The sequence below is a fragment of the Solanum stenotomum genome, chromosome 4 (assembly GCF_019186545.1).
Source record: "Solanum stenotomum isolate F172 chromosome 4, ASM1918654v1, whole genome shotgun sequence".
Lineage (NCBI taxonomy): Eukaryota > Viridiplantae > Streptophyta > Magnoliopsida > Solanales > Solanaceae > Solanum > Solanum stenotomum.
The window spans coordinates 9,092,897-9,108,662 of NC_064285.1; the positions used below are offsets into that span (position 1 = coordinate 9,092,897).

The 15,766-nt window shown below is 34.8% G+C and overlaps 1 pseudogene; it reads left to right on the plus strand.

Annotated features, from left to right (window-relative positions):
- Positions 1-4,701: 4,701 nt before the first annotated feature.
- LOC125863198 (protein PELPK1-like) lies at positions 4,702-5,821 on the plus strand (annotated as a pseudogene).
- The last annotated feature ends 9,945 nt before the right edge of the window (positions 5,822-15,766 follow it).

Sequence of the window (15,766 nt, forward strand, 5' to 3'; positions counted from 1 at the left end):
CTTCGGTTTGTAATTGTTTTGTCATTTAAATTCTATATTTTGAGCGAGAAATTTATTTCAATTGAATACAAGTTCTTTTTATTGAGAGTTTATGTAGTTTTCATCTATTCTTCCATCAATTACCAATTTGTTCACTTACTATTAATAACATGTAATGACCCTAAAGGTCATTTTTGGAAATTTTCATAAAATGACTGTTTTACCCCTCCCGATAGTTGCCCCGAGTCCTAATTGTTGTATTTTCGAAGTTGGTTTGAAGGAAAATTGATGAAAAGTTGAGTTTTTGGAAAGTTGAGTTTTTAAGAGTTAAAGTTTGGTTAAAAGTGTTATTTCGAGTCATTTGGAGTTTCGAGACTCGAATCGGATTTCCGTCGATTCTAGCAGTTTTAGAATGTCGAAACTGGTCTATAAGAATTTACGGAGTCAAATTTGGAGTTAAAACGAAGATTTGAGGTCCTAAGTTGCAAAAATTGTGAAATTTTGATCAAGAGTTGACTTTGGTCAACAAACGAGGTTTCGGTGCTCGAAATAGAATTCCGAGGGCACCGTTGGATTTAGGGGGTGATTCTAAGTCTAGAATGAATCTTGGTTGAATTTTTAGAGGCCCCGAGTGCGTTTCGAGTTTTTGAGCCTAAAGTTAGTTTCTTGATGCCTTATCGTATACCGGATCAAGGAGACCTCGAATTCAAATTTCGACGATTTCATTGAGTCCGAAATGTCATTTTCAAGCTAGTAGCATATTTGATTTGTGTTCGGGAAGTGCCAAATGAGTTTTGGGTGAGCTTTTAAGTTTCATGGATGCTTTGACACTATTTCAGCAAATTGTGGCAACTAAAGGGTTCATTATTAGTTTTAAAGGTCAAAAAATTATTCCGAAGGTTCTGAAATTTCTATCATGAATTATAGGACTTATCTGCAAATTTTGGTGCATTTTCGCTAACCCGAGATTGGACTTTTATCGCAAATAAGAAATAATTGTTTACCGAGTAGAAATGATATTTGACTGGGTAAACGAGCATGAAATTGAGCTCCGATTGAACGAGCAGGTCCGTATCATTATTTAAGGCATTTACAAAAAAGAATCGGGTCATTTCACTATCGTATATTGAAATTACGGCCTCTTTAGTGAAAGATTAATTGCTGTTTTTCTGGTGCATAACAGTCATGTACTGTTATAAAAATCTCAGACTGTGTTTATTTGGTATTTTGAGCATATCGGGAGTTCTAGAGATCGGAATGGAGTGATTCTTACGGGTTTCTTCTTGAATTAATATGAGGGTTAGTATTCAATCTTCAATTTGATATTTTCTCATAATTTCTTTATCTGGTTTTTTTTCCTATCCGTAAATCTCTTGGAAAAAATTGGGGTTTTATCGATTTGGACTCCCTTTTTGATGAAAAAAGTATATTTACGATCCTTATGTTATGGGTAAACTGATTTTAACATAAAATTATTGATTCATCGATTATTTTCATCATATTAACCGCGTACAATTTGGACTTTCCCGGTAAAGTTAAAGTTTGACAAATTGAGAATTTCAAGGTCAATCTTAACTCCGTTTTTGATGAAATTTCATATTTGAACTTATATAAGCATGGGTAAGATGTTTTTCAAGAGATATTTCATTTTCGAGTCGAGGTTTCGGATTCGAATATTTTAGGCTTCTTCACAAGAACGTGGATTTTCCTTCAAATTGAGTTTGTGAATTGATTTCAACTCCGTTTTCAAATTGGTTTTCACCATTAGCTTCCAAATACTTTAAGGACCATTTTACATAAAAAAATTCCAGATTTGGGTATCATTTTCCGGTATGAGACTTTTGTACAGTTTTGCCCTTTTTCCCTAAATTTCTTGATTTTGGTGTCATTGAACTCGAATTGTGATTGTGAATAATTGTTTGAATAGATTATCGTGATCTGGATTATACTCGGAAAGGAAAGGCTCAAGTCAAGTAACTTTTGGAGTTCGTTTTACGGCAAGTGGCTTCAAAACTTTGTAAAACTCTTAGACTACGCATGACTACTTTCCTAATTGTGTTGGGGGGTAATGGGGATTGAGGATGAGTTTTATTTGTTGATTGAAATTGTTGTAAATGAAAGATGGAGAATAAAACGAGCTAAATGTGTTATATGTGACTTGAATTTGTTGAATAAGTCATGTGATAACTGATATTGAGGGGATAGAAGAGCATGAGAAGGCTATGATTGATACAGACATTGATGTTGAGACAGATGATGTGTAATACTATGATGTGGTTGTGATATGATTGTGATTGAGACAGGTGATATGTAATACTATGATGTGGTCATGATATGGTTGTGATTGAGACAGGTGATGTGTAATACTATGATGTGGTCGTGATATAGTTGTGATTGAGACAGGTGATGTGTAATACTATGATGTGGTCGTGATATGGTTGTGATTGAGACATATGATGTGTAATACTATGATGTGATCGTGATATGATTGTGATTGATGACATGTGCATATTCATTATTCATCTCATGTGTGAACTATCTGTTGCATGAGTTCTAAGACACTGATATGAGGATGGATGGATATGAGAGACAGTTGAAACTAGCTCCGGTTAGCGATTTGGATACCGATGGGATCTGGTTCCGGCGGTGATACATGGTCCATGTGTGGCCCCCATGGATTCTGATTTGAGAATTCAGTGCGGACTGATTACGTCAACAGATGTGTATCGTAGGACAGACATGCATCACGACTACATGACATCATTATTGCATTTTGCATCGCATTTGTCTTATCTTTGTCTGTGATGTTGGGATTGTATCGGTTTACCCTTCTTATGTGGAATTTGATCTACTTGCTCTTATTTGTTGATCTGAGGTTGATGAGGATATACTGTTTGTTCTGGCTGTTGAATGTGATATGTTTAGTACATGTTGGTTGGTTTGTTGCTAGATTGAAGTTTCGGTGGTTCGATTGGGATTGAAAGGAGTTGTTTGTAGCTACTAGTTTTGCTTAGTTTAGAGTTACTTGCGAGTACCTGTGATTTTCGGTACTCACCCTTGCTTCTACACAATTGTGTAGGTTGACAGCTCTCTCAAGATTCGGCTTAGTATTTTCTTTAGCAAATTGAGCTTCGGGACATACTCGAGAGGTAGCGGTTCATTCCAGACGTGCCCTTGAGTTATCTTTACTTTCAGTTTTGTTCTATTCGAGAACTATACACTGAGACTTGTATATTTTTATTCAAATTCTGTATTTAGATGTTTGTACATGTGACAACCAAATTCTGGGTAGTGTTGAGTCTTAATTAAAGTCTTCCGCTTATTTATTATCTTTTATTCTAGTATTTTCTACTTCTCTATTGTTGTGGTTGGGTTAGGCTGACGTGTCCGGTGGGAAATGGACACGTGCCATCACATCCGGATTTGGGGTGTGACATAACAAAACTCTGGAACATAACAACAATCAAATAATATTTCAAAAATAGGTTACTAAGGATTATATTGGGTGAATCGCCTGATAAATTACTCAATAGAATTGGAAAGAAGAAAGAAACTATCTCTATTGTTATAAACATACAATTCTTGGGAGATAAAGAAATAAAGCGAACCATTTCAATCAGATAAAGAAAAAATCGACGATAAATATTACACTACTTAAGATAAAATGTCACAAATTTTTCATTAGCCCTTCAATATTTATCATTAAGTTATTGTTTAGGTGCATTTGATCTATATTGCAGAAGTTCTATTCTTAAAGTATGAAATTTTTTAAAGCCAGAACTTCTAAAATATTTTGAGAGTGTTTTTTTTTTTAAAAAAATTGATTGACTCAATTATCTTTGTGGTAGGGTTTGATCCTAGGGAAGATTGAAGTAATATCTCATATATAGAGCACTTTTTTTCTTAAAAATAGATCATACACGACGCAAATTTGAATCAATTTGAGTTAATAACCAAAAACATAAAATATATGACATTAAAACAATAGCTTCTAATTTTTTCCTGTTTGTATCAAGAAGAACTAATCGAACCCAAAATATTGTCATTCTTGGTAATGAAAAGTATTCATGGTATCTCGCAAGGATAAGAGAGGAAAGAGATCGATTTCTTCTACCAACATATGCTTTTTCAATTGATTTGTCACAACAGGCTTGCTCAGAGTTACTTACATCTCATGTATGATTTGTATGATATTGCACATAAGCGGATTTATTCAATATGCATCCAAAAAATAGCAACTGTGATTTAAAAAAAAAAAAAGTAAGTGTGGTGCCATGATGTGGATTATAAGTCGTGCACAACAAGTACATATAATTAATGGACACCAAATAATGAACAATATCTTTTAGGCCTACACGTATCTCAACTTTTAAAAACTAGTAATTTAATCAAATTTTCACTATACCAACAACAAAAAAAAAGAACAACATTCTTGGAAGTCATTAAAAAATTGGATTAAAACTTTAAAAATAGGTGAGTCAAGCAAATGTGTATGAATTGATCATGGCTTCCCATTATCTCAAAACCTTAGTGGAACAGTACTAACCAAAAAATGGCAAAATATTTGATATGTTTGATTTATTTATATATTTAGAGCATCCAAATTAAATAACCAAATCACCATCTTAGTTATGTTATATAAACTCCTAATTCCTCCATTCTAAAACACACTAGAAAAAGAAAAATAAACAAATATCTAGCTTTAGAATCCAATTCTTCTCAATGGGAAGCCAAATGAAGAAGCAATGGCTTCAATTTGCTTGTACTTTGGCATTTTTCTTAATTGCTACCTGCACTATGGCATATTAACCTTATTCTTATGAATCATCATATTCAACATACAATAAAGTACCAACCACAATAGTCAAAAGTGAAGACTTCAAGGTACCCTCGGAGTCGGAAAAGGAATATAAGTCGTCATTTTGGCCAAAGAATGATTACTACAAGAAGCCATCAGTTTTAGAAGATAACTATAAGAAAGTACCTTTCGTTCCCGAACATGAATCATTCTTGCCAAAGAATGACTACTACAAGAAGCCATCATTTTCGGAAGATAACAACAAGAAGGAGCCATATGTTCGAGAGGTACCCTCGATGGCTAAACCAGAATATAAGGAGCCATTTTTCCCAAAATTTGACTACTTCAAGAAGCCATCAGTTCAGAAAGATAACTACAAGAAGGCGTCATTCCAGAGGCATCTTCGATTGCTAAACCAAAATATAAGGAGTCATTTTTCCAAAATTTGACTACTTCAAGAAGCCGTTAGTTCCAGAAGATAACTACAAGAAGGTGTCATATGTTCCAAAGGTACCCACAGAGCCTAAAGCGGAATACAAGGTACCATCTTTGCCAAAGAATGACTACTATAAGAAGCCATCAGTTCCAGAAGACAAGTACAAGAAGGCATCATATGTTCCAGAGGTACCCTCGATGGCTAAACCTAAATATAAGGAGTCATTTTTGCCAAAATTTGACTACTTTAAGAAGCCATTAGTTTCAGAAGATAGCTACAAAAAGGTGTCATATGTTCCCAAGGTGCCCTCAGTGCATAAAGAAGAATACAAGTTGTCTTCTTTACCAAAGAATGATTACTACAAGAAACCATCAGTTCCAGAAGATAACTACAAAAAGGTGCCATTTGTTCCAAAAGTGCCCTCAATGACTAAATATGATTACAAGGTGCCTTCTTCGCCAAAAAATGACTACTACAAGAAGCCATCAGTTTCAGAAAATAACTACAAAAAGGTGTCATTTGTTCCAAAGGTACCTTCAGTGCCTAAAGAAGAATACAAGGTGCCTTCTTTGTCACCTTCTCCATCACCACCACCTCCATATTATTAAATTCCCATCTTTCATGTTCAACATGCATGTTTCATTTAAGTCCTCCAGCTCAACATACATAACCCAGAGGGTTCTCATATTATAAGTTAGAAGGCATGGTATCAAAATTTGTATTTCTTTATTTATTTATTTTTCCTTTTCTTACTTCGGTTTGTATCTGTTTTGTCTTTTAAATTCTATATTTTGAATGTTTCGAGAAATTTATTTCATTTGAATACAAGTTCTTTTTATTGGAAGTTTATATAAGTATATAGATTCATCTGGATTAGTCGGGCTCCAAGACAGACACTAGACAATGCAATATGGGAAACCAACCATATAAAGGAGTATATTGATTCATCTATTTTCCAGCAATTGCCAATTTCTTCACATAAATAGAGTAGCAAAACACTGGAACATAACATGGAAACCATAAGAAACTTCAAATACGTATTCCAGGTAACCAAAACAACAAACAAAAATAGAGAAAATAAAAAAGTTGGACGAACGGTACAAGCAATATTATTTTATAAGTGCCATTGAGTAATTACTTTATCCAATTATGAAATTGTGGTTACTCAACTACTAGTTATTAGTTTAAAAAATCACTTTTTTTGTTGAAGGAAGTTGGAATCAAGAAAAAAAATGACTTTCTCGGTTAATAACTATTAATTTAGTGACCATATGAGAAATCAACCGGTAATAATTTCTAAAAATGTCCTTTATTTGGGCTCATTTTGTGTTAAATTAAAGTTACAAAACTTCCAGCCATGGATCATTTTTATCAGATAAAAAGAAACCAGGAGATAAATGTTAAAAATGTTTTACTACTCACAATAAAATGTTATATATATATATATATATATATATTATTGCATTTAACTAATAAATTTTTCATTGACCATCTTCATAGGTTCGTGTGAATAAGAGATATAAATGACGATCCACATTGAACATTCACAAAAGAATCTGCAATATTATTTTGTGCGAAGCTTATTATTCAAGTTTGCACTTAAATTTTCTGAATTGATAATCATGTGCAACGCATGTGTTGAAAATCTAGTATATATATATATATATATATATATAAGAATTGGTGATTTAATCATCTTCTAGCTGATTTAAGTTAAAAGTTTTATAGACTAAATCATCTACTAGTAGTATATAAGTAATGCAGGTACATTAATGATATATATCATAGTTGTACTGACAGAATAGTGCAAATTGAGAATTTAGAACATGCTGCCTACTAAACTGAAGTGCTTTATAACATTGAGATTTCTATTGGGTAGAAATGAACGTTAGAGCATTAATCTAATTCCCTCATAATTGTTCAAGTGTACACTTAGCCAAGACGGAACAACAGATAAGGGCTTTTCGATTCAATTGTCCGAAGAGGATGTCAAATTATCTAGAATCCATGATCATGATGTAAGTAATGCAAGGAAGAAGAAGGTTACTTGGGAGAGAAGAGGAGAAAAATCTTTCATATCACTGAATGAATGTATTGTACTACATTATATACAGTACTGACACTTCTAACAAACTTTCTATCTGACTTATTCTAACCAACTCTACTCATCATTAATTAAGCTCACTTAATCAAGTGATTAGATTTAACAACCAACTACTGATAACTACTTCAACTAATCAGTGTACATCTACACATTTATTGATTTCTTTCACACTCCCCTCAAGCTAGAGGCTATGAAAATGTTCTTCATCCCTAGCGTGGACATCAAATATGAGTGTAGGTGTCGACCAAGTCCTTTTGTGAACAGGTCAGCAGGCTGTTCTGCAGTAGGCAAATAGACAGGCATAATCAGACCTTCTTGAACCTTTTCTCTAATAAAATGACAGTCTATGTCAATGTGTTTGGTCCTTTCGTGGAAGACAGGATTGGCAGCTATTTGGAGTATTGTCAGAGAACTATGTAACAGGAACCTTAATATCTATTCCAAGCTCTTTAAACAAGCTAGTCATCCACACCACTTCTGCAACTGAAGAAGCCATGACCATGTATTCAGCTTCAGCTGAACTCTGATGAGTCCATGATTTGGACTCATTTAGGGCTTCTTTTTAATAGATTTAGTGTCCTTAAATGCATATTTTGTGCCAATAGCTAATGTAAATCCTTAAATTTCAGATATTTGGATTGAGGAACAAAGCATGGACACTAATGAGCAAAAAGAAACAAGACCGCTGGAAGGACGAAGAAAAGAAGGCTTGAGGATCGCCTAATCCATTGGGTGAATCGCCGAATGGCTGATGTCTCGCTTAATGTTCCAGTGTGCCAAGCCCTGAAGGAGAAAATCAAGTAGGCGATAGAAAGGAGCAATCGGCGAGTCGCCGAACAGTTCCGCGATGCAGTGCCATATCGCCCAAAGTTACAAACCTTGAAGTTGTTGAAGGCCAAAGCAAAAAGGCGATGGAATTGATCAAAGGGAGGATCGCCGATCCAATCATCGATCCCGACTTATTGCGCCGAATAGTCCTTCGCAGCACATTTTTGGGCGACTATAAATACATTTTTAAATCTTTAGTTTAGTATCAAACATTCAATAGTTTTCATTTTTATTCAGTTTTCAAGTTTGAGAGCTGAGAACTGAGTTTAGAGACAATATTTCCTTAGCTTTGAAGATTTGAAGATTTCCATTTCTGAGAAATTGGAAGTGGGTGTTGAAGATTCTTCATCTTAGACCGTTGTAAAGACTATATCAATCCTATCCACTTGATGGAAACACAACTTAGTAACGATTTTTACCTTTTTATGATGTCTAGCTAAAACCCCAATTCTTGGGGTGTAATTATGTGATTATGGGTTGATTTAGCTGCTGGGTATTGTTAATTGATAGTGTAAATGTTGTTTAAAAGTGATTTCGTTCATTAATTGTGGTTGAAATTAATGAGTTGTAGTTGCAAATACAATCCTAACTTCGTGTTTTTGACTTGCTCGAGAGAGAGGTTTTAAAACCAAAATTTCTGAATCGATGATCTGTGGATATTGGGTTGTTATGGGTTCAGCTCGAGAGAGTGAACCCTAAACCCTTTTCCACTCATTCAGCTCGAGAGAGTGAATGGACTAAAGCGAAGGTTGTTCTTAATTGCTGCTTATTGGTGTTCGAGAGAAACCAATTTGATTCGCGGTAAATTATTCGAGAGAAAGTTTAACCCATTAAAGTCTAGCTTATTCACTGATTTACAACTATTCACTATTAATTGCATTTACCCGGTTGCCTACCTTAGCCCATAATCCAATCACATCCCTATTAGAACCCATCCCTATACTTGTTATTTTTGTATTATTTGTTGTTGTAGCTGATAGTTGAAACAAATCCCCCTGATATTTGACACTTGTGTCACCCATAACTTGAACCATGCTTTCATTCGTAAATATTTTTAGCTATGATTGACTTGATCATATCCCTACTTACCTATTGATTCTCAATTACAAACCACTCCCTTGGGACTCGACCCCAACTCACTAGTTGGGTTATATTACTACCTTACGATCGTTGACACTTAGTATTGGATAAAGTGCCCTGATATGTGAAATCAAACTCCTGGAAACATTAGCTCGTTTCTTAGACTGCCAAGATATAGGAGATTTCCCATATTGCATCAAGTAACCAGTAATTGATCTCTTACTATTAATACAAGCTCTCCAGTCAGCATCACAATATATCCTCAATAGTTCATCACCATCAAATGACATAAATATCCTAGTTCCTGGTTCATATTTCACATATTTAACCAACCTCATTGCTGCTTCCATATGAGATTTCTTTGGAGAATGCATAAATTGACTCAGACGTTGCATAACAAATGCAATGTCTGGTCTGGTGGTTGTGAGGTATAGTAACTTCCCAATAAGTTTCTGATAACCAATGGGCTCTTCCAATCCTGGATGTTCATGTGACAAAGGTATATGCTAATCAAATTCAGCTGTAGTAAGCCTCTGGTTCTGATCCATTGGAATTGGAACAGGTTTAGCACATGCAAGTTCCATATCTGCCACTAATTCCAAAACATATTTTCTTCGATGCATTAAGATGCCAACTTTGCTTCTAGCAAATTCAATGCCAAGAAAGCACTTTAGCTCTCCCAAGTCTTTGATTCTGAAGGTTGTATGTAGGACTTCTTTGGTGTGTTGTATCATAGAGTGATCATTTTCAATCAACAACAAATCATCTACATATACCAAGACTATGGCTATCTTATCTCTTCCTCTTTGTAAACCAGCTGAAGTCAGGGCTGTGTTTAATATTCCATTGCCTGGATGCTTGCTTGAGTCCATACACGAATTTTAGAAGTCTGCACACTTGACCATCACCTTTTCTCTGTTTGGAAAAACTTCTAGTATAGTCATATACACTTCTTCATATAGGTCTCCTTGGAGAAATGCATTGTAGACATCCATCTGATATAACATCTGTTGTGCCGTAATTTTCCTATCCTTAGAAAAATCACATTTTTGAAATGTTCTAAGTATAAAACAATTTGAGAAAAATACTTAGAAAAGAGTCGCTACTTAATTTTTTAAAGAAATTAAGAAAACTTATAATTTTTAAATATTTAAACAGAAAAAATCATTTGAAAATACCAAAGAGGGTTCGAGGTTAATTTACACTTCGAGAAGGGTTTAAGCTTTCGAAGTGCCCGCTAACATACGGTTGACCTGCGATTTGACTAAAATATATTTTGACTATTTTTAGAAAAATGATTTAACATAAGAATAATACTGTACAATATTTGGTTAACTTCGAGAAAATAATTAAATAAATGACACATTCTATATATTATTTCATTTTTAGAGAAAGGAATCCAAAATGAAACATTTGACTCGAAATACAAGTGATTGGAATATTAATAAAATTAGATTAATTAGAATTTATTTAATTCACTTTAAACCAATTTAATAAATTAAAACATGAAAATCATTTCTTAATTGACTAACCTAAATACTTTTACTTAAAAACAATTTTAAGGTGAATAAAATGTGATTAAGTGAAAAAGTATTAAAGAACATCTCTTTTTCAGAACCAAAAGTTTTAACTTAATTGAAGATATAAAATTTGACCAATATACTTGATTAATAAAATATATGAACACAACAAGTGATATGTATTAAAATAAACCAACACAAAGAAAATGACTCGTCTTTTGGGGAATTTAATTAAGCTAATTAACAATTCTAAAGTTAGAGTTAATGATAAGAAAAACAAACAATAAATAAAGACAATTAAATAATTTAAAGGTAAAGGAACAATGAATTTGGGCCCCCTTTTGGGCCAATTTTGCTGAAATTTTTTGGGGTTAATACTAAACCCGTTTTTGTATACACCTGGTGTATATTAGTGTATATTAGCGTGTATATCAACCCTTTTTATGTATCGCTTGCTTCCGAACACCTGTATCTCACCTCAGTCCTGTATTTGCACATTTTTGACATGTAATTCGTTGTATACATATTGTATACTGCTGTATATGACTTGGAAATATGACTTCAGGACCATGCTCTACCTTTCTCAGCCATTGAAGACTGTTAGGAGGTAGTGATAGTAGCCTAGAACCCCACCTTCCTAGCTTAGGTAGTCTCTGAGGGAATGAGGTTGGCAGGGGAAGCTTACAACCACCATGTCTGGATGACATCGGTCCTACACACTTCTCTATCTTTGTGGACCCACCAAATACCTTTTTATCTCTTTCCAACTTGGGAGAAACCACTATTCAACCCTTTGAGCCAAATGCAGGTTCAAGATCCTTTCCTACCACCACCGTCCTTCTTCCCGCATCAATCTTAGGAAGGAGCTCTAGCCCATGGACCATCCAGATGAAGGGACAAGAAATGAATCTAACTAACAAAGTGATGGAAAGAACCTCCAACAGAGGAGCGGAGGGCCTGAACATGAATATTCCCAACTATGTAATGCCATCCTCCCATGTACCACATCAAACTAGTTCCCCTCGCCCCCGATAGTCGTAGATCCAAACGTAAAACCAAATCGGAGTATTCGGGAACTAGAAGAGGCAATGGAAATGATGAGAGCAACCCGTACAAAAATCTGGGTGTTAAAAGAAGTAAAAGTAATGCTATTCAAAGAAATTTATAAGAAAAAATGCATTTTAATATGTCCACCAAACATAAGGAAAGCCTTCCTGGACATCCGTGCTCCTCGCTCCCAAGAAATAGGAAATTTCATAGTTATTATGGATCCAACCCTGAGGATTTGGACCGCCTCAAATGCAACTATGGTACCAATGATAGTTCCACCAAACCTAAATCGATCAATGAACTTCATAGTTTGGAATTGTAGGGGCTGTAATGTACCGGACTTGGGGAGGAATTTTAGATCTCTAATTGATTGGGATAGTCATGATAGCTTTAGTATAAACAAAAATACAAGACCACCAGACTCTAATAGTAGAGTTCCCATTCACAAAAATGATAGAAGTTCCATCTGTGGGAAACTTCGGAGGACTAGTCATCCCGTGGGATTACAACCTCCTAGATGTGGATAATATTACAACTTGGGGACATGAACTCATGTTATGATTAAGGTACGCTCTACTAATGTTTTTTGGTTATTTAGTTGTATAGATGCTTGCACTGTTAGAAATAAAAGAATAACACTTTGGAGCATTCTCAAAAAATAAAAAAATATAACGGCAAGCTGGCTAATTGTCACGACCCGGATCTACGATCCAGTCGAGACACGGTACTCGGAACCACGAGTGGCCCCAAGCTAACCCTTGCATGACATATCAAAGCATATCATATGAAACTAATGCAGAAGCTGAAACATATGCTTAATAAGTCTTAATAAGGAAATCAACAAATCCATGATGAGTGAACAACTAATGTCTGAATTAAGCCTCTAACATTTAAACCTAAGGGAACAAGTTTATCAGGACATAGCCCCCAACTACCTCAAAATAAAGACAACATAAGGAAAGGATTTGACAGTCTAAAACAATGGTGTCCCCAAATGAGGAGGGCTCACCAAGAGCTATTTGGGAGTGCTACAACCTCACTAGCCACGAATCTAAGTACGAATATCAGAATCTACATCATAAAAAGATGCAGCGTAGGGAAATATATGCGTCAGTACATGCAATATACTGAGTAAGTTAATAATACTAACATAATCATAAAATTTCATAACTCGGATAGTCAAATAAGGTTGCCAAAATCATATGCATAGTGAAAGAACTAAAGAGAAAATAGTTGGAGTTCATGACCAAGTATCATAAAAATCTATTTTCAAAGGTACATATACATAAAGTTGAGTCTATCCAATAGTCTTGAATAATCATATACATAAAATAACATACTTAAAATGAAGCATATAGACCTAAAACATGTCCTGAAATTTGCATAACTAGGGAGTTTCTTATAACCGACATACACCATATGAGCTCATGATGTCCAACAACTAACCAGTTGGGAGGGCTTCCCTATACTTTACCAGAGTATAAGACCATATCATATCTATGTTGATCCACTAATTTGAGTCTTTCAGGTCCAGAAGGTTAATAGACAAAGTGGTGAAACATAATCCTACGTTGGCGCGTAGTTATGGGACTTGGATTTTCTAAACCCGCATCCTCTCGGTACTAAATAGTCCTCCAAAAACAACATATATTCATATAATGCTCATAGGTATGAAAACCACTTATCATCTTGAATCATATATGAGGCTAAGCTCAAAATTTATCTAAAGATAACATGTATTTAGGTTGTAATTTATATCAGGCTTATTTTAATACTTAAAATTCATAAGGGTTTGAATGACCATAAAAATCATGCTAAATAAGTACCATAAGGTTTCAAAATAAAATTGAAATGATGAAAAACATAGCTTATTGAAGAAAGATCATAATTTCATAAAAGCCCTAGCTCTACTTCTAATAATCTTGTGAAATTATTGAGAATCAAAATACTTTAAGCATAAGAGTGAAATAAATACTCTCATTGAAGCCTTACATACCTTAGTAGGAAAGTTTGATGGAGAATCTTGAAAGATGAACCCTAGTCTTGATGTTCTTGAAGTTCTTGAGATTAGAATTTTAGGAGTGAAAGAGAGGATTAAATTATTAAAAAAACTGATTTTCTACGCATTTAGGGCTATTTAGATGACTCCCTAATGGTTTTTAGGACAAAAATATCCTTAAAAAATAAATAAAAAGAGCTGGAAGTTGGAATTTTATTCCAGCGGACAATGAGGTCCGTATCCACTCCGTAACGCGGAGCCATCGCGGAGCTGCTGCCAGGCTAGAGCATCTTTAGTAAATCAATCATAACTTTTTATTCAAAACTTGGATTAATGCAAACTTGGCGGCGTTGAAAAGAGGACTCATAGATATTTAATTTGATAGGTTATGGAGTACCTAAATCTTCATATTCTAAGATATATGGTTGTTTGAAGTGGACCCTTATATGGACTCATGTGAAAACTTAGCCAATAGAAATGCTTTGAATTTGGCTTGGTGTTAGAGGTCCTTTATGATCCTGCTTTGAATTTGGCTTGGTGTTAGAGGTCCCTTATGATCCTAAGTCATTTCCGATACCCTACATACATTTGGTAAAGAACCTTAAAACACATTATCAAGTAGGAAATCACCTAGTTCAAGCTTATGTACTTACAACGAACGATTCAGATTCTAAGAATAGAGTTGTGAGGTGTTACACTAATAGGAGGTGATTTTAACGAACTAATGTGTAGCTCTGAAAAAGGTGGAGGTAGGCTGGTAAATAGACTCGTATTATTGAATTTTGGGATATGGTTAACTATTGTGAATTGATTGATATGGGCTTTAAGGGGGGAGGGGGATTACACATGGCTAAATAAGCGCTTAAAAGGAAAAAACAAAACTTATACAAGAAAGACTTGACCGCTATTTTGCTAATAATGAATGGCTTAAAAAATTCCCAAACGCGCAAGTACACCACTTACCGCGCACTCACTCTGATCATTGTCCACTATTACTTTCCTTGTTTTAGAATAGGTTGGTATGCCGACATAATATATTCCACTTTGAAACTATGTGGACCATCCATCCTGAACTCATTGACATTGTTAAAAGGTGTTGGGTTGGGCAGAACAACATAGTAGACACCATCCATGAGTTCCAGTGTAGAGTTACTTCTTGGAACAAACATACCTTTGGGAATATTTTCCATGAAAAAGAACATTATTACAATGCATTGTAGGCATTCAAAATTCACCCAGTTATGCGTCTAATCTTTACCTCCAGAACCTAGAAGTGGAGCTAACACAAGAATATAACAATGTTTTAAGAATGGAAGATGAATTCTGGAAATTAAAATCAAGAGTAAATTGGCTAAATGATGGGGACTCAAATACTAGGTTCTTCCCTAAATAGGATAAGAAGAAATAGGATTATGGCACTAGTGAATGATGTCGGAGACTGGATGTATAATCTACCAAACATCTTAGTTCTAACCCATACCTTCTTTAAAAGCCTATTATGTACGTTAGAAAGTGTGTTACACTAGGGAGCCATGCCAAGTAAAGATCCTAACCCACTGATCCCATTAGATTTAGGTATTCTACCCACGACCATAGAGATCAAAAGGGCTATGTTCTCCTTCCAGGGCTGTAAAGCGCCAGACCCCGATGGTCTACATCCCAACTTCTACCAAAAATATTGGGACATAGTTGGGGATTCCATTAACAATCTATGCACTAAAGCCTTCATAGACGAATATATACCTAAGGACTTAAATAAGACCCATGTATGTTTAATTCCCAAAGTAAAAGGAGTAAATACACTTAGAGACTTCAGGCTCATAAGCCTATGTAACACAGCCTACAAAATCATTACCAAAATAGTCGCAAATAGGCCGAAGCCCATTACAAATGATCTTGTAGGTCCATACCAATCAAGCTTCTTACAAAAAATACAAGTCACATACAATGATACAATGCAATAATAGCACAA